This window comes from Lathamus discolor, chromosome 9, assembly GCF_037157495.1.
Source record: "Lathamus discolor isolate bLatDis1 chromosome 9, bLatDis1.hap1, whole genome shotgun sequence".
NCBI classification, from domain to species: Eukaryota; Metazoa; Chordata; class Aves; order Psittaciformes; family Psittacidae; genus Lathamus; species Lathamus discolor.
The window spans coordinates 14,146,910-14,166,761 of record NC_088892.1 but is presented as its reverse complement, the minus strand read 5'-3'; the positions used below and the strand labels follow the sequence as shown (position 1 = coordinate 14,166,761).

Genomic DNA, 19,852 nt, shown 5'->3' with positions numbered 1-19,852 from the left:
GCTGCTCTCCTAAGATCAGCAGGCTAATTTCATACCCTGTGACATTTGTGTGGGAAGCCTTAGCAGTATCTTGCTCTGACATAAAATAGGGGAACAGCCCCAGAGAGCTGGTTCTTGGAAAACTTCTGCTCCAGTAAACAAACCCTCGGTGGCAATTTAGAATATGGGTTTTTAAATTGCACTGACAGGGTGCACAATGTTTCTGTGCTTCTTTTGACTAACAATCTAACAAGCAGATGAAAAGGCAAACCTCTGCCTTTGTCAGATCTGCTGGCACTGTACAGTGGGAAATCAAAGCAGGTGATTAGAAGGAAAGAGAGCCAGTATGTAGCCAAATCGTAGTTCCAGACAAAGGAGCAACCCGCTTGAGGTCATAGATGGAAGGAAAAAGCCTGATACAAAAAGCAAAAAAGAAACCCTAAACATATGCTGTGCAGGAAGAACACAATTTGACATCCCTCTCCATGGAGACTAAGCTAGACTTCGCTTTCACAATTCAACTGGCCTCCAAGAGTAAAGAGCTGCCTGTCCAGAGTCTCTGAACCATTTCTGCCCTTGATTTTGTTAATGGTAGCAAACTGGAGGGCAAGCATGGCTTCCCTGTTGACTGCTGTCTCTATAAAATGCCAGTTCCTCAGAGGAAAAGGCAATAATGCCAGAAGAAGTAAATTGCTTGTTTTCCATGTGAGAGCAGAAAAGCGTTCTGACTGTAGTAAGCAGTTTTTCCTACTTCTACACAAGGCAAAAGATGTCTGTGCAAAAAATAACCCCCTCTGTCACAGGATAAAAGGTACACACAGTCTAAGAATGACTTAAGCTTTCCTGGGGACTTTATCCTGGGACATAAAATGATGTATTCAACTTGAGCTGGACCTGTGCAGCAGCCAGTTTCCCTGAGGCTCCTAGGAAGCATCCAGGCCCAATACATCAGCTGCTTATTGTTCAGCTTTTTCATTGTCAGCAATCAGGTTTCCAGTTCTCCCCTCCTGGAATGAGGGCCTGATAAAAGACACAACGCAAAACACAAAACATAACCGGGATTGTAGAGCAATCCAATTATAATGAGATATGTGTCCAGAGCAGCAACAAAAGCCAGGAATTGAAGGAAAATTACAAAAAAAAGGTGAAAACCTAAATAATTTTCAGAAAATAATTTTGATTTTTCTGTAAACCCCAATTCCAATGGCACCAAAATAAGAAAAGCAGCTTTTGCAGTATTCTTCTGGCTGGAGAGGAGGCAAAACCAATGTCATATTAATAATCACCATTTTGCTAACTTGACAGAGTCCCATAAGTGTTTCTGAGAACACACAAAAACACCAGATAAAATACACCATCTGTCTTCAAGTTCTGCAGGAGCTGGTGCCAGCAGGATAAAACCAGAGCACTAGTTCAGACAAAGGTGGGTGTACAGTACCTATTGGCAAGAAAACTATTGCAGGAAAGACTGAAAAAAGAATGTTTTATTGGAGGTAATGAGAAATATGAAATAGAAAGTACTTCTTTTCCAGGAGAAGGGAATAATGAAAAAAAGCTTTGAAGGCTGAAGTTGGTGAAGGATTAAGTAGGGAGGATCAGAATTTCTACAGGAAAGTTCTTATCTATACCTATTATAAACAGGCAGAACATGCCATTAAATCTGCTAAAGTAAAAACTACAGTACTAATGGAATTCACCAAAGCATGACATTTTAAACCTCCGGGCCTCAGGCTGCCCATTGTGCATACGCAGCTTAAGCACCAGCCTAAGGTCTCCACATGCTCAGTGCTACAACGCACCCCTTTGCGGCATCAAGGACATAAACATAATTCCCAGAAGGGTACACAGTGCCCTTTACAACACAAGCACAATGACATGGCGTGACGTAGAGGACTTCAGAGAAAGTAAGAATGTCTTGAAATGTAGGGAAAAACCTCCCTTTATTCTTCAGAGAATGTTGATAATGTATTTTCTTGACTAACCAAATTGGCATATTTTGACTATGGCTGTTTGCACAAATTCCACAGACTAAAAAAGATGTAAATTAAGACACTGGTTCTCTAAACCCCCCTTCTGAATAGAGTATATCAAATGCACTCCTACATACAGATAATGCTGCTATCCAGGATAACACATTGCTGCATTTGGGTGAATTTACCTGACCCAATGTTCCTATTTGCCATATGAATCAAAACTTCAAAAGACCTTTAGAGTGTGTACCCACTTTGCCGAAGATGCATTCTGGAAAATGCTCTTGTTTATAGTTAAATCAGAACATTTAATGTAATACGAGACTGATTTATGCATCTTTAGACTGATGTAGCACCATTTCTTCTAGACTTTGTTCTCAAAAATCACCCTCAAAGGAAAGTTTTTTTCTTTTTAAGGGAGTAGCAATGTTGCTATGGAAGAAAGAAATGTCGCTCACGTTCTTATTATAAACTGTTTTCAACTGAAAATTTAAGGATATATTTGTAAAGGCTTACACAGTTAGGAGGCAAAAGCTTGGCTAAAAGATAAAATCCTTTTAAGCAGCTCAGCTTTCATAGCATGCTACAAATTCATGAAGAAAGGAATACAGGAGGATTGTAAAATTTCATGCCTGACACTTGCATGTTATCTTTGGGAATCCAGCCTGAGTAGGGCAAGCATAAAAGGAAAATATAAGCTTGTATAACTTGTGTAATACCAGTGTGGTATTATATTGCAGAAATTCTGGACTGAAGCAAACCCAAATCAGTAACAGAGGAGAGGTCTTTCAGCATTTAATATGTGTCCGTCTAAATACATTTTTTTCAGAAGTTGACTTGTATCCTGAAGGATGCAATTTCAGATTAATAATAAATTCAACCATACATATACGCTGATCAGTAACATTCATATGCACGGCTAGATACAGACATAGCAACTTGAAAGAATAATTAAGATTTAGCATCTCTATTTATAGAACAAAAGTGAAGCAGATTCATTGTCTTTAAATATGAAGGCTGGAGTGAGCACAGGGTGATATTAGTTGCTAGTGAAAGAAGATACAACTCAGTACAAAGCTGTGCTCTTTTTCAGTATAAAATAACACGTGAGATACAAGAAAAATAAAATTTTAAAATGAAAGGATAGAAGCTACAATGTAGGAAGTGAACAAAAGTATGTTCTGAGCCACTGAGACGTACTTTTGCTAAAGAAGTAAATGAAAAGGACTGAAGAGATTAAAATATCTGTAGTAACAAAATAGCAGAAATTCTGGTAATACAAGTATTTTCTCTTTAAACGAACTACTTGCGAAACAAACATGAGCCACTTTTTCATTGCAGAACAATCTAATAGCTACCATTATTTCACAACTGTTCAATTAAGGAAGTCTGTAGTACTCAGGGAAGTCCACTTTTTAACTGTTGATAATTAAAGATACCTAAATGAACACAGTCTGAAACAGTAACAGCTATTCTGAAAGAGAGGTGCAAAGAAATTTAATTCTCAATTTTCTTAAATCCCTTATTAGAATATTAATTATAATCAAAGTAAAGTTAAATGATTCAATGACTCAATTTACATTTCAAAACATTAAAATTGTACAGCAGAGCCTTTTGGATCTGATACTAGGATTAGCTTTTTCAAATATCCCCAGAGGAAACTTGAAGGCATTTTTTTTTTTGGTTTTGCTAGTATGGTACCTTTGTATCCGGTTTTCTCTAGAACAGACAGGAAAAGAAGTGGCAAAGTTATTTCAGAAGGCCTAGATTAGAGCTTTTCTTTTAATTGATTTATAAAGACCCATAGAATGCCACTGAAAACTCCCTATTGCAACTTGCTCACTGCATCTCCACTTTGAATTCTTTATTTGAAGAAGATGACTGCTGCTAGGTTTACATGAAGTGTTAAGCACTCTCTCTACTCTTTGACAGTTCATTCCTTCAGCTCAGAGGAGTTTACTTCTCTTCTTCAAATAGAGTGGGTTTTGCACAGCACAGAATTTCCATTTGGATTTGTTGCCTTTTGCTCACAATCTTGATGTGAGTATCAGTGATCAGCAATAATTAAAGTACTGTTGGGATACTCATGTAGTTTTTTTTCTGTGGAGATTCTAATAAGGGTGCTTTTAATATGAACTTCCAGTTGGGGAAGGAAAGGCGGGCAGACAAAGCTATCACTGATTATTTAATACTTGCTAACAGAAAAGAGTAGCCTTCAGGTTAGATGTAATTCAGAGAAAACACATTCAATGTGGCTATAAAGTGATGCATCAACAGCAATTCTGTCATTTAGATGCAAAATGCAAAAAAGAATTGAATCTCACTGTTAATATTCTTTGCTTTAGTGAGCTGACCTTCTGCATATTGGTGATACAGTTCACACATGGAAAAAAGATGCATGGAAATTGAATCAGGCAACCCTGCTGGAATGAGGAAGGTTTTGCTGACTCCAAACTACAGATACTGACAAGAAACAGCAATAGGAAATTTGTTCCAGCCTTTCATCTAAGCATGAAGCAACTGCATTTAAGAATATTATGATAAGGTGAAAGCAAAATAAGAGGCATTGTATAAAATGTACATAAAACAGAAAACCAGAGATACAAGGGATAAAAATATGCATAATGTGACTGAAGATTTTTTTGAAGACTTCATTTGGACATATCATATTGTTAGGGTAGCTTGATTTTTCACATTTCTTTGATGGTTTTCCAGGCTAGCCACCATTTTACAGCATGTAAAGTTGTATCATCATAATGCACCACCATAAATGCTGTTCCTTCCTGTGCAGTAAGACTGCATTGCAGAATGAATAAGAACAGACCTTTTGTTTCTCTTCTTCAAAAAAATAAACATCAGGAAAATTAAAAATAGATTTATATCAACAGTCAATATATATTTATTTTTTTTGGGGGGGGGGGGGCATTGCCTAAGGGACTTGGTAAGTTTTCAGCAATGGCCATTTGAGTATCATTTGTGTCATTTATGTCATAATGGCCATTAACAGCAACATACTTGACCTAAACCTCTGAATACCAAAACTGACTTTTCACTGTTCATGATAAAGGAAGTACCTTCCTTCATCAAGAGAAGCTACAGGGCTAAATGCAGCCAGGTTTTCCTCTGCCCTTTCACTGAAACACACCTCTGGTTCAGAAACTTCTTTTCTGGGACAAATGTGCATCTATGAAAAATTTCCATTCGTGCTTTTAGGCTCTGCGTATTTAACTGATAGTGTGATCCAGATATTCCAAGCCCACACTACACAGGGACACTGGTTATATATGTACTGAAACAGAAAATGCTTCTTCCTTCTCATCCCTCCAGCTACTGTTTACAATACTTTCTGGCCATGGCTTCCTGTACCACAGTTTTATTCAGTCTTCCTTCTAATTCTTTATGTCTTAGGCACCCTATTTGTGAAAAAAGGACAAATCATAACTTTCAGATAGCTCAGCCTCCTGAAATGCTGTGACACACAATACAAACTGGATTTTAAGACTTCCATGGCTAACAGATTGGCAGCCATCTCCTTTTGCAAATATAGAACATAAGCAAACAAGAGTGCAAAACAACAAATGACTAGAAGTGAAATTCTTTGAGTTGAAGCAATTTGAGATAGTGAACTGCTTGGAAGGAGATTCACAAGCCTCATTTAGTACCTAAAATAACAATAATAATCAGTATTAACAAAGATAGTAGTATGGAATGCTTTCCAAATCCAGATGACTCAAAAAAATCCATTCATTACAGTGATATATTTTTCTCCTCCTAGCTACTGATGGCTATTCTAAATTATCATACAAGATACACTGGAACTTAATTCAAGAAGAGGAAGGATAATTAAGTTTTTATGTGGTATCTTTGTTGATACTTGATATATATGTGACAGTTAAGACAGTAATAGACCAAAAAGTGTGACTTTTTTCTTAGTGAAAGTAGAAGATGTAAGCAGTGATGAAGTAGGACAACATGAAGATAACTACTGAGGAAATAAATAAGGATGGCTCTTTTTTACATGATTGAGCCCATTCTTCATAGTGAAGCACCACATCTCCCATAGCTTGTTACCAGCCACTAGCAATTAGGCACAGACTCCAAAATACAGATGTTTCTACAAGCAAAAGTAACAATAAGACAGTTTTCAGAGAAAAAAATGCTGATACCTAATAAAATCTGGAGGAAAAGTGAGTAATTCACCCAGTTTTCACTAGCCCCAAGTTCAAGTTTTATTCACCGACACGTGAGTAACTTGGAAGTACGATGTGGTAGGTTGATAAGGAAGCTGGTGAGCAGATTCACAAGGAAAAAAAATGAACAACCAAACATACAGATGGATGACAGAAAATATTAGGAAGAGACATGGATTAAACCCTAATGACAGAGCCCTGAGCCCCCTGGGATGCAGCAGGGGCACCACTGAGTGGTGGCCCTCTCAAAATATATTTGGCACAATACTTTGGAGTAGATAGATGGTGTCTTCACTTATTATGGAATCATAAAGTTGTACAAATAATGCCTACATATGTAAATGGATGTAAAGAGTAAAAGTTGAATTCAGTTTATTCAAACAATATGAAAGCCTGAGAATATACATGTCTGCAAAATGAAAGTCAAATAATTCACAGTGGTCATCACAGGAAAGGACATTGCAGAAATGCATGTGGCATAGCTGCAGGCAACCTGCTCATGAATTTCAGGATTTTAGTGAACCAGAAAGGCTGGAGAAACTGAGAAATCAATGCTCCCACTGGCATAGATGGCATTCACACATTTAATTTCTATTAATGCTAAGGGGATTTATGTCCATCACTACCCCATACACCAAGAGAAGAATTAACAGCTAGGTCTATCTTGTTTAGAAAAGAAGGGGATTAGCTGTATGTTTCTGCCTCCTAGTACAAGACTTACAAGCCTTGCACCTTGGGAAATTACTCTGCAGCACCTATAAAGTATGGAGATTACTGCTTCAGAAAGAGTCTATGAGAAATTTCTAGCTGCAAATGTCAACTTTAGAGACCTGGGGAATCCGTGGGATGAATACACATTTCCTTGGACAACAGGAAGAGGAAATCTTCATTTCTCAGAAGAGCAAGACAGTAAGCAGCACCCTGGCGCATGACCCAGAGCTCCAGACTCTGCACTGGGAACAGCTCCCTGTACTCAGCACTCACCTGGCCACGCAAGCAGAGAGGGTCTCTCACAGGCCACTGTCAAGAAGTAAGAACTCAACAGGTTGGTAAGACACAGCTGTAGGCGTTATATTTCAGCAGATGTTCAAAGTCCAATTAGCTCGCCTTTGGGCTACTACACTAGTACAGAGGGGATCTAAAATTGCTTTGAATTCCCTCAGTGTGTAGGCAGTAGACTGACTCAAGGAAAAGGGTATTTGAGTGATGCAGGAACACGTTTGTATTAGCAGTCCTAGACCTACGTAGCATGCCATCGCCTTGAGGAACACAGCACTGAAAGTGCCTTAAAATAGCCTGTGCTTCACAGAGAAAAAGAGCATGTTCTGGTCAATGAACCAGCATAGGATTTATCCTGCATAAAATGTGCACACTAAGATTCCTTACATTAAGGCAGGAGCAGCATTAAATACAGCATATTGCTGCTCCCAAAACTTCCAGATGATCAGTGAAACAGAGTTCTCTTGTCCCCTGAGAAAATGTTGCCTCCTTCATGCAAAACCATTTTAAACGGTACTTGGCATTTTTCAGGAAATATTCTTTGTGCTTTAGAAAGGTTCAAGCTAGGACATCATTCCACCCTAGAAGAGAAGCACTTGCTCAGTTTTCACTCCGGTATGGATATTGTAACTGCCAACAGGAGAATAAGGTTCTGTTCCCGTGAAAGCTAGATCACAGTTTACCTTTGAATACTTTATGTAAGAATAAAAAGATCCAAATATGGAGACCAATTCAAAACTATCTGTACCCTGTATCTATACCAAATCTTCGTTTCTGCTTACATATCCAGGCACAGATACACTGGAGTGGACAGGACAATTCAGGAACTGGAAATGCAGAAATTCATATCGTCCTGGAGTAACATTTTTACACTTGCTCTTAATCTATCTGCAAATATAATATGTGCACTTAGTAATGGTAATGATAGAAGACCAAAAGAGAAAAGATGCCCTTTCCAGCTCCAAACTCCTTTATTCCCCTCCCATTCTATTTGATATTCGCAAAGAGCTCCTGCTCCATTTAAATATCCACGCACAAACTGCAAGCCTCCCCCCTTTGTGTTTTCTGAACATAGTTAAGGAATATTAACAACTGCTCTTTGTTGGCATTACTGCGTCATGTATAAAGGCATTGATAATCATTTGCTAAAAGACATTAAGACACGCATGGGAACTCTGCAAATATTTGAAATGCAAACTTCAATTAAGAACTAGATTTCACAGAGTATATTTTAAGCAGGTTGAATAAGAGTCAAGATTCAAAAGACAGCTTTGTAATGAGCTGTTGAGAGTCTGGATCCCAGTTCTGCAGTGTGAACCACCTTGTAGGAACAAAGCGGCTGCAGGCAAGGAAAAGAATTATCTTTTGTGCAATTTTCTGTTATTTAAATGTACATAGGTCATCTTTACCTGAACAACTTCACTGAAATCAATGGAGTTCCTCCAGCTCTGGTCTATTAACACCAGGAATAGTTAGTATGCATTAATTGACTGGTAGTAGGACTGGAATGCTGCCTATCTATTTAAATTCTAGAGGCAGAAGTAAGGTTTTCTTAAGCTCTTCTGAATCTCTAGACATTAAAGATAGTTCACACTAGTGAATAGTGCAAAACACTAAGTTTACATGAGGCAAACAAGTGGTAGGAATAACAGTTACTGATTTATCTGCATCTCAACACCCCATTGTTAGAATAATGGTCAAGAACTATAATATAATGAAGAGCTTAATTTCAGTTTTAAGTACTAATAGTTGTGAGACCTCCAAGGTACTGACATAACTCTCAAAGCAAATATACATGGACAGACTCAGCTTATATAAGTCAGGGTAGATCCTCCACTAACTACTAAAGATACCCCTGGCTTAACCATCACGCTAATATGCTTTTAATTTCTTTCTGTGGGTATGTTTCCCAGGCATTCCACCTTATTTTCTTTATTTATCTATTCTTCATTTCGAGGCAAGTATTAGTTTTCTGTATCCAAAAGTGGCCAAGGTTAACAAAGCATATCTGTGTGCTCAAAAATCAAAATCAACAGGACTTCTATGAATGAACAATTCATGACTAAATGAAACTGAGCGCTGTGGTTTTGCCAAACCGCGAGCCTAGTCCTATTAAAAAAAGGTGGGTTGAATCTGGAGTAAAGTACAAGTTGATCAGACGGCTGAGCTAGATGACACTTCTCTCTTCTCAGGTAGTAAAATACCAAATTGCTTGTTGTTAATTTCTGTGTCCATGAAATGCATCCTGCCTGAGCACAGGGACTGTTTAAGTGTATAGCATTAGCCACAGGGAGATGTGCAAGCAGAATTTGTGTTCTTGCTTTAAAAGACCTTAAGATCCCCCTCCAGCCACTCCCCTAACATCTGCCTGAGTTTCCACTCAGTGGTGGTAGAAAATCAGAAGTAACCTCGATAATAGCTAAGCCCCTTGTCTCTCCATTTTCCTGTAGTCCATGATGATATGTTTCGCTTGTTTGCTGTTTCTTTACTTCTCTTAGGATCAGATCCTGCTATCTGAAAAATCAATTCCCTCACTTTCTATTTCACTTTATCAACTAAAATCAGGAAAATTTCTCTCCTCCATCTTTACTTCTCAGACAAATAGCACTGAGTATTTGAAATTATAAAGAATCCTAAAGTTCTTAGGTTCCTTCAGAAATTCAAACCTTGGTTCAGGTATTTTCTTAATGAAGCTGAGATTCATGCCCCAATATACAGTCAGCTATATTTCTGGAGTTGAAATATCAACAGAATATATTTTGGAATGTGCAGAAAGTGATTTTATTGTACACACCACCCACTCTGATATCAGTGAACCAACATTTCATCACAGCATTTTTTATTTTTTTTTTCAAAACTACATTCATTCCACAAATTTTCAAAACTTAGATTATGTATTTTGGGGGAATTATTTCAAGCTTTTAAATAGCCACCTAATTAGCTTAGCATAGATTTTGAAATTAGAACTTCAATTAATATTCACATTTTCAGGTCCTTAATTTTTTGCTAAATTAACTGCATTACTTCAGTTAATAGCTTTTCCTTCCTACAGTATACAGTTTAACATCTCTAAACATTCCTGTATCAATTACTAAATCTAAATTAAATGTTTATTGGAGTTATTTACTTCTCAACATTCCCAAGCATGTCTGTGGTCCATGACTCACAAGCTAAGTTTTGAAGGTTTGTTATGGTACAATGACTATTAATTACATGTAGAGGGCTTGTAAATGAGTGAACAGTTTAAAAAGAGTTTGGATATAACTTAATTTTACCTCTTGGTATCAGAACAACTCTGATGAGGAAACGTGGACTGAAGCTAAATTGCACCGGTATTGCTGTCAAATGAAAATTATTAATATGTGGAAGTAAAATTATTCTAGAGAATTTCTCTTTAAAAAGCCAAGCTTTGATGTACAGAAAATTAAAGAACAGAGTAGGCAAAACTGGTAATTTCATTCAGTACACCCTCTGTTACTAGTATGATCTGTTTAGTTCAGGAAGTACATGATCCTTTGAAATTGTTTCTCTCTTGCTGGGTTTACACTGGGGGATTAAATCAGTTTCCAGTACCTAAGTCTTCTTCCTCAGACAAGAAGGTGGAGGGTTACAATGAGCTTCACTGCAGTACCAGGCAAGGGGAAGGCAGCTGAGTTTTTAGTTCCATTATTATACATAATGTTTTACAGAGATGCATATGGATCACAATAACATATGGTAAAAAACAAACACTTTTTACCTCATATGGACAAGTTGCATGTAAATTACACCAAGATGTTAAATTAATTGCTACTATATTTGATATTATTTTTACCAGTAGAACCATTTTTACCACTAGTTTGGACCTTGCCCTGCTAAGTGCTAATCTTCCGGAGTTAGTGGACTATAGGAATCTCACATTCCTTAATGCTCTGGTAAGGAAAACACAGTTTGAAGACAACAGCACTTATTTTGTATTTAAAATCTCTCCCTGTGCATCCTGCCCTACTTAATGTGACAATTGCTGGGGTGATTGACATGAGCCTCCAATACCAACGGGGTGCAATGCATTGAACATGTCAGTGGGAAAATGTTATTTTGCAAAGCTGTTATTTTGAAGGCTAACCTCCAATTTCAGAAAAACATCTTCCAATAACAAAGCCATTACTGCAGGTTATACTGTTTATGAGCTGCAATTTCTACATTAAATTATTGCCCATGACTGACAGCAATGCTCAGATTCATACTGACAGCACATACAACTTATTTCCTGTATCTCCATGCTCTAAATTTCTTAAACATCTTAATGCTTTAATATCATACCATGTGAATTTTCAAGGTTTTAAACATAGCAATATTTGTTTTCCAGACAAAATATGGGGCAAATGTACTAAAGCATCTTTCAACGTGCCATTTCAGCACAGCACCAAGTCAATAGCATTGCTTTCAGGTTTAGTGTAGCTTAACTTGGGTTGTACAGAGAATACCATTCTGGAGGTCACTTAGCAAGCGTTACACATACACTGCTGGTTGTAACTACAGAAATTCTGACCAGTGTGTGCTCTGAGAATTTAACACAGTGAGGTATCTGATAAAGTACGCGGTGCTTGGCAAGGGGCATTCTGCAGAAACCAGATTCCTACAAGTGTATTTAGGAAGGATGAGTAACTCACATCAGATGCACTAGAGGGACTAGAGCAAGAAGCAGGTAGTGCAAAACGGGCAAACTGCAGACCCACTGGGTATCTAGACCTGAAAGTTTACTTTAAACATCCTTTTCCCACTGTCCCCATTGTAAGTCCTTTATACTGGGCCCCAGAAACATTCAGGCTCAGCCCAGAAAACAGTCACAGCTGAACCCATATCCCAGCTCCCCCCTCAGGGCAGCCTTCACACACAAACATATTCTAGCTCCTCATCTCCTGCATCTCTCCTAGGCAACCAACTGATGAAGGACTTGGCTCATTCATTTGATTTGTTCCTTCAGGTGACGACCTGTCCTCTGTTTTGCTGCAAGAGGTTGAGACAATCAATCAAACCTTTGAAGAGCAACAGAAAGCAGTACAAGTGTGAAACATCATTATTTTCAGTATAGAATTCAGTTTGAAGTGACCCAGCCTTATAAAGTAATGTGAAAGTTCCAAGAGTAATAAACTCAAAAAGCCTCTCTCGTTGCATTGAATTGCACACCTAAAATAATCAAGGAAGTGGGCTTTGAATTTCAAAACCTGGGATTAGCCCAGATCACTGTTTTTTATACTTACAAGGTCAATAAAGAAATAACATGAGAAGAAAAAACCTTTTGGAAAGGTTTTGCTGGGCATGCTAACAGTAATGGCATGTCAGGTATAGGCACCCAAGTTACAAAGCTCATCATTGCAAAGCAAAGAACAGGGCCTTGGATGCATGCTAGCAGGACAGTTTTTCTTGATAACATGTATAAAGTTTGAGGTAAAAGCCCTACTAGAATTTCATTAAAATCTCCTCCAGATTTACTCCTCCAGAGCTGCTGAAGAAAACTGTATTCTCTTTGGAGCTTTACCATACGGGGTTAATTCTATAGCAGACTGTAGGAGGATGTCAGAGAGACAAAATTTAAAGGAAAATTAGATAGATTCCCTTAAAGTTTCAGAGAAAGCCTGGATGAATGTTTTAAGAGATATCCAAAAGTGAAGACTTCCTCAAAGGTCCATGAAGACATCTCCTGCAATTTGACACAGAGGCTGTTGCCTGAAGAATGCAGAATTAGCAGGTAAATGGTAAAGACAAGAGGAGAAGCTATTCTTCAAAAGGACTGCAGTTCTGAGCGGTGGAAGGTGATGAGCTACATTCACAGATGACAGTTTAGTTTTCTAAGCTTTCTCATAGCCTCAGAACAGGCTCTGTATACTTGGTCTTAATGACTGTGTGACTTCCTATAACATTTCCATAACCAAAATAAAGACTGGAAGTAATTATAACATTGTCTAGAAACCAAGCTCTTGAAGATATTCAAGTGTTATGAAACGTGTAAGTATAGACAATTAGAAGGACACTGCTATGGGAACAACCAGAGGCCATTAGAGAATTATGTATGGTTATTTATGTAGGACTCTTGACTGTAAAAGAAAATTAAACAATGTTGTATTTCAAGATTCACCTTAAAGCAGTACAACTTTGATTAAAAGGCTTCTATGGACACCAACAGTAAATAAGCTTCTCTTTCAACTGAAAACAAGTAAGGACTTGATTGAAGATGGTATCTTTTTCTGTGTGGCCACCAGTGCTTAAAACTTAACACACTTAAAATGTGAAGAAGCTACTGTAGCTTATGAAACATACTACGGAAGTTTTCAAAATATAAAGAAAACACTAAGATCATATGGTGTAAGCTTTGGAGAAAAGCTATTTTGAACTGGTCAAAGATACATATGGACCATATTTGCTAATGAAAATAGTAGAAATTCAACATTGATTATATTATTGTGAGCAACAGATACTATTTTTCTGTTCAAGTACTGGATAACTACGTTTTGGAAAAGAAGGCTGGTGAGGATGATCAGCACTGAACTATAGCTTGTGTTGAAAACCCAGAGAGGTGGTTCTGGTTTAGACTGGTGATAAGATGCAATGGGGAAGGTGTTATCTAAAATTAGAGATATTCCAAAACTGCCAAGTTCTGCAAAAGTACTGTGTGCTTCATCTACACTCCTAATGTGTTTGATCTGGGTGCGTGACAAGATAGTACCACTAGGTAGAAATACCAGTAATTCTTACTTTAGTAAAGCACAGAACATACGCCTCCTTTCGCCACCCCGGAATACACATGAGATGCTTTAGTACAGTTATCAAAACTTAAAGAAAACCATGACAAACTGCTCCTATTTTGATAAAGTACATTAGGTCATTAGGTGCCTAAAATCAGATGGAGAACAACAGGAATGAGAGGAAAGAACAAGCTGCTGAAATGCTAAGCTTAGCTGACTCAGACAGGTTCCCTGGTAACAAAAGCAGTTACATTTATAAATATGCTGCAGCCCCCACGAAATGGATTATTTCCCATTGTTTTTTTAAAAATGGCTGCTTTAAAAATAAAGATTAAAAAAAAAGGAACAAACTTTTGTCAGGATATACTAAGACTTATTCTCTGCTCCTTTGTTCACACTGAATTATCCCAGGACTATTGACTCTGAGAAACTAATTGCTCACTGTGAGTATAAAGGGAGCAAAATCTCCCCTAGAAATGAGATGCTACCATTAAAATTCAGATATCCAGCTTCCACTCCTACCTTTAGGTTCCTTTTAAACAAAGTATTTGTAATAAAAATATTCTGCTTATTTAGTGCAGTACATAAAAGAAGCACTAAAGTCCACGGTTGTGGGTGTTTTTACATAATTTTAATTTATAACACAATAAAAATACACAATACCTAAAGTACTGCTAAAAATGAACATTCTTCCTCTCTGCCTTAAGTATTAAGAACTCTATTCACATCTGGATAACTCTGCATTTATTTTAACTTTGTTATAAAATAGCTATCAGCTTAAACCATATCAAAATATTATTTGTACAAAAACTGATCTATTTTTTATACCACTATTCTTCCATATCTGAGTCATATCAGTCACGATAGCTGTCTGCATAAAGCTGTAACTCACTCTTAAGTTCTTGAAGGTACACAAACTTTATTAGATGGTGACTTAGAGCCATATACTGGAACCCCACCTAGCAGCAGATGTACATTTGAGAGAGTATCTTTTAGAACCAACTTTAGATCCAAGTATAAGTTATCTACCAATGTAATGACAGAAATTAAGGGAGCTCCTTTTATAAACATGATAGGTCCAGTCTGCAGAACTGCAACAAGCCTTACCAAGCCTGGTGTTAAAATAAAACAACAAAAGAAATATGAAAACCCAGAAGAACCCTGTAAGTAAAATTTCTTTTCCAACTCCCATCTTTTTCTAAAATTACAAGACTGGCAACAAAACACAAGAATCACCAAGCCAGCTTCAGGCAACTTCGTTCCCCACCTACACCATCTCTTCCCATGGAAAAGAGATGCATCTGTTCAGTACTTTCCCTCTCCACCTCTCCTCCCATCTTTCCTCACTGCATTTCTCCCTGCTCCCTTGAATTCACTGAGCAAAGCAACTTTGGTCCCTGCTGCAACAGCTCTCACTGATCACCCAATACTGCAGATCTTCTGGCTTTTCTCAGTCCCCCCAGTTCAACTAATACAATTCCTTCTCCCAGCTATACTAGCACTGGAAAGTGCTGCTGAGCTACTTCCAATGCCTCTTCCCGCTTCCAGTCACGCTGGCATCAGCCTGCCTTTTCCACCAATGTTCTAATATAGTGGTCTCTGGTTCTAGAAAGGTGGGAGCCTTCTGCTTCACTTGGCATCTCTGATAACAGATGTCCTCCCTGCACAGCACAGCAAAATGACTGAACAGAGAGCTGTAAATGAGTGAGCCAACAGTCTTCAACTGCAATCATACGTTGCCTATTGTTGTTATTAGGCACACTATAAAATAAGAAGTGGACTAAGCAACATACGGAACACTTCAAATTGGGGTTAGGTAACTCCCAGGCACCCAAAGCATGGGAGGTTTGATTCCAGGAAGGTCCCAGAGCTGCACCCAGCTGGGTCTGCAGCACACATGTGGAAGGCACAGCTAGTAACTAGCAAGGAAACCAGAACAGCCCAGTAACTTGCCTATAAGAGGAGCCTATCACAGTACATAGATTAATTCAAATTTAAATATTGCAACTTGAATGTGGGGATTTTAAGCTCAAAAATTGTTCTAAATTTTGTTATATGAAGTTATGGGAGGAATTTGCATATACAAGCCCTAATCTTGTGCTCTGGAGCAGAAGACCCCATTGCAAAGGGGAAGGCAATTACAAAACCACATCCCAGAGCATTTTAAAAGTTCCCCTCCTGTTTGCACACCTCCGTTTTAAAACTGAGGTGCTTGGCAGCAAATCCAGGGCACTCAGAGGCAGCAGCCTGGGCAGAGAGGGACTTGGCAGAGCAGAGCAGGAGGAGGTTGCTTGTGGGAGCACAGCCAGCATGATGGGAGCAGCGCAGAGCTCCTTTAAACACAGGGCAAAGTGATCATGCACCCACAGGAGAGAGCAGGTGAATGCTGGGAACAGGGAGCCAAGGGGGGGATAATCCACCCTGCTGTGTCAAGACTCACACGTGCAAGACTATTCAGGGTGGGGGGGAAACGGTGTGTCTTTGTGGTACAGACAACAGGGCACAAGAGACAGTGGCTCAAAGCCAAGGCTGTCAGCCTGGAGGAGCTTGGGGAGGAAAGGAGAGGTTGAGAGGGCCCTGCAGGAGCACTGCTGAGCAGTCTCATCTCAAGGCAAGCAGAAAACCTACTCCTGAGGAGAAAGACAGCAGGAAGATAGAAGTGTTCATACACCAGTTTCAGGAGCAATACGCAGCAGGACTCAGAGGCTGCAAGGACAAAGAAGGTGGTGGTGGAAGGAGACTGCAAGACTGTGGTTCAGTTTACAGGGTCATAAGGGAATCCAAAACTGCATCGATATCATCTGCTGTTACTGCAAAGCCAGGCTTTGTATTGTCTACACTCATTCAACTTTTCTTTTTCCCCTCCAAACACCAAACAGTCATTCCAGTGAGCTAACTGGTGGTGGTAAACATAGAAAGATTGTTGCTTTGCACAGAAATTTGTCATCAACAGCTTGTAATTATTGCAGGAAGAACATGAAGATTGAGTGAGAACAGATTGAGTGAGAAAACACTGTAGATGGCTCAAAAGAAGTACCTGAGAAACCGACACAAAATATGACAAGCTGGGACAAACTGTCACGATTTCTAAATTCCATCAGGCTCATCAGTGGATCAGAAAGGATCATGGGAATGGTGCTGGGATGATCAGAACCTTTCACTTGGTCTTGGGCTTTGTTTATTAAATACAAGACCAATATTTTAATGAAGTGCTACTGCTGTGGGATGTCCTCTACTCCTTAGAGGAAACAGAAAAGTCTTGTAAAATGTTCACTGAAATAGTCGTATTTCTGAGAAATCTCCCATTCCCATCAAGTTACTAAAGCACTGCTGGTGTGAAGCAGCAGCCATGGTTTGCATTTTGATGGTTTTGCACTTTATAACTTGGTGTTTTCTTCAAGAGCTCTCCATCTTTCTATTTTGTGTATGAGACTGAATTTGGTTTTTATCCATTTCACATACTAATGATGACAGCTTAAAGAAGAGAAAATCTAAAAGCCCTTCTCTGAGACAGATTTTGCCTCCCCCTCCCCTCCAATATTCCTGAACATTTCAGAAATATTCTAGTAAAAATGCTCAGCTCTGTCAGGAAACAAAACACTGGTCGCTCAGGCACAGGTTGTGAGCCCTCAGTGTAGTCTCGCTGCAGCCTGTGCCTGGGCAAGAGGCACAGGTTAGCCTGCAACAAGGCAGTTTTGCAGAGTTCTGAACAGTTTTCCTTTAATGAATGCAATTAAAGATTTGCAGATGAATGGCAGCTAGTCAAAACGTCCGTGTCCATCCAACCCAGCATTTCTACACTGGATATGTGCAAGCCAAAGCCTGGTGCTTGCTCAGCAGTCACTCCCAGGCACAACCCAGGAGGTGAATGGTGGAGGGTGAGTCCTACTCATGTTTTTGGAGACCTATGCAAATGGTGAGCAGCTTCACTGATTCCTAACAGCCCAGACTCATGGTGTGGCTACCGTGGGAGGGGATGTGAGCCAGACTCTTACTCATTCCTATATGCAAGCATGGGTGCATGCAAGTCCAAAACTGCTTCACAGTGAGCTATTTAGAACGAGAAGCATGTTTAAGGAAAAATGACATTTGAGAAAGTCACAATCTGTTTGCCAGTTTTTCCTCTTCCTCTGTCTATCAATTAGCAGCAAATGTATTATTCACCAGCCATTCTTTGCCTCCTTTTTCTTCTATGTGAGCTTTTCTTTTCCTTTTAGTCTTTAAAGCATTTAAGGCAGTCATCGATTTTTCTATATAACATATTAATCTTTAAATTGTGTTAATATTCACATCACTGTCAAAAGCAGAAACTCCTTTGCTGAAGGCTGTGGTACTGCCAGGAAAACTTTAAATTTAGCTCACTATATATACATGTATTTTCCCTACTTCCCACACACATGAAAGCTGCACATTCCAGTTGGAACTTCCTTTAAACTCTTTAATTACAGGTTATTTAGTCTGGCTCTTTCCTTTCTGATTACTTTTTAACAAAATTATATGTCTGCCTCTTGCTGTCCTTTCTGTATTAGCAGGCCCATTATTGATTTTTATTACCTGTCCAAAGAGAAGGTTTTGCAGCTGATTGCGATTTACACTGCAAGCAATTCACTTATGCTGAGAATTCACACTGCCACTGAGCCTGCTGAAGCTGCTTCTCTCACAGCTCAGCTGTACCCAGCACTGAACCAGGTATCAGTGCGAACATTACACAGCTCTGCAACGGAAATGAAGACACAAATGCTTCTGTAGCATAAAGAGCACAATGACACTGCTCATTTATGAAGCGCTTCCATACCAGAATAGCCCCTTGTCAAAGTTTATGATTTACCAGCTAGCTCCCTAAAGAGGTTCCTATTTGTTCTCCAGTCTACAGCGATGTTTGCAGAAGCAAACGTGTTGCTGCTTTTTCTTCACTTGCAATCGACGTAGTGAAAAAGCAGGTGAATGGGAAGGGAGAAAATGAGGGGAAAAACAAAAAAGTACTGAACACTTTAGATAATATTTGGCCTTTTGATAGCCCCAGAAATGATAATGAAGGGGCTGACAATGGATGCTTCAAGTCCAGAAGTGTCAGGACGGTTGGTCACTGATGTATCGATGAGAATTACCTGCAAACAAGCAAAGGGTCAACTCTTAACAGCTACACACCAGGTTTTCTTTTTCTCTGTTAGGCACATCTGAACAGCAAAGCTCTACACAGCAACATGCTTCAGCAGTAGTACCTCTTTTTTATGATACATTCCTACCTGAATGCTTCAAGAGACCTGATTTCTCATTGATTATGCCCCTTTCAACTCCTAGCAGCAGCAGCGCAGAGGAAGCAGAGACTGAAGCAAGAACAAAAAAAGCCTGAAGTAGCAACACTGATTTGTTTTACATTGTAAGTGTATGGGTTTTTCTCAGCTACAGTTCCGAAATCCTAAAGCACTGCATAAATGGTCAAAACCAAATGAAAATGAAAACATAAATTTATGATTCAGAGACAAAGCAGGAGAGGAGCACATTTCAAGCAATACATGGTTTACAGTGGATTGGGAAAATAACTACAATTAAAATAAATACAAAGCCTGCCGATAAGCTTACTAAAAGCAGAGAATGCAAGACAGTATAGATTAGAAATCTAATGATTAAGAATATATGTTGCAATAATTAGGCCCTCTGCATTTGTCTCAAGTATCTATACAGTTAGATAAAAACACATCCCACCAAAGAATTTAGCTGCTTTACAATTTAGGCCTTCACAACCTGTGGGATTTATATAATGGGTTGCAAACTTCTCTCATTGATCGGTATCCTCAAAGGAGGCAGACAAATCCATTTAGCCACTCTTTAAGACTGGAACCTCATTTTAATCAGGGTTGTGGGTACCATTGTGACAGTCACAGAAATAACTGCAGCTGAATATGAAGGTACTTGGTGTAGTCACAATCTAACCAGCCAGGTAAGGACTGCAGAGTGAGTGCAGTAGCATTTGCCAAAACCCTGCTAC

General features: G+C 38.9%; 1 long non-coding RNA gene across 3 annotated transcripts in view; it reads right to left on the bottom strand.

Moving 5' to 3' along the window:
* Positions 1-19,852, bottom strand: part of LOC136019236 (uncharacterized) — a 166,055-nt gene that overhangs the window by 29,178 nt on the left and 117,025 nt on the right. The window contains exon 3 of one of the 3 annotated variants that reach the window (XR_010614785.1): positions 11,868-12,127. The exons of 1 other annotated variant lie outside the window; for it this stretch is intronic. This is a non-coding gene — a long non-coding RNA (uncharacterized LOC136019236). Of the gene's footprint in view, positions 1-11,867; positions 12,128-15,680; positions 18,972-19,852 lie in introns of those variants that run through there. One more of the 3 variants, XR_010614781.1, reaches the window with a different exon arrangement.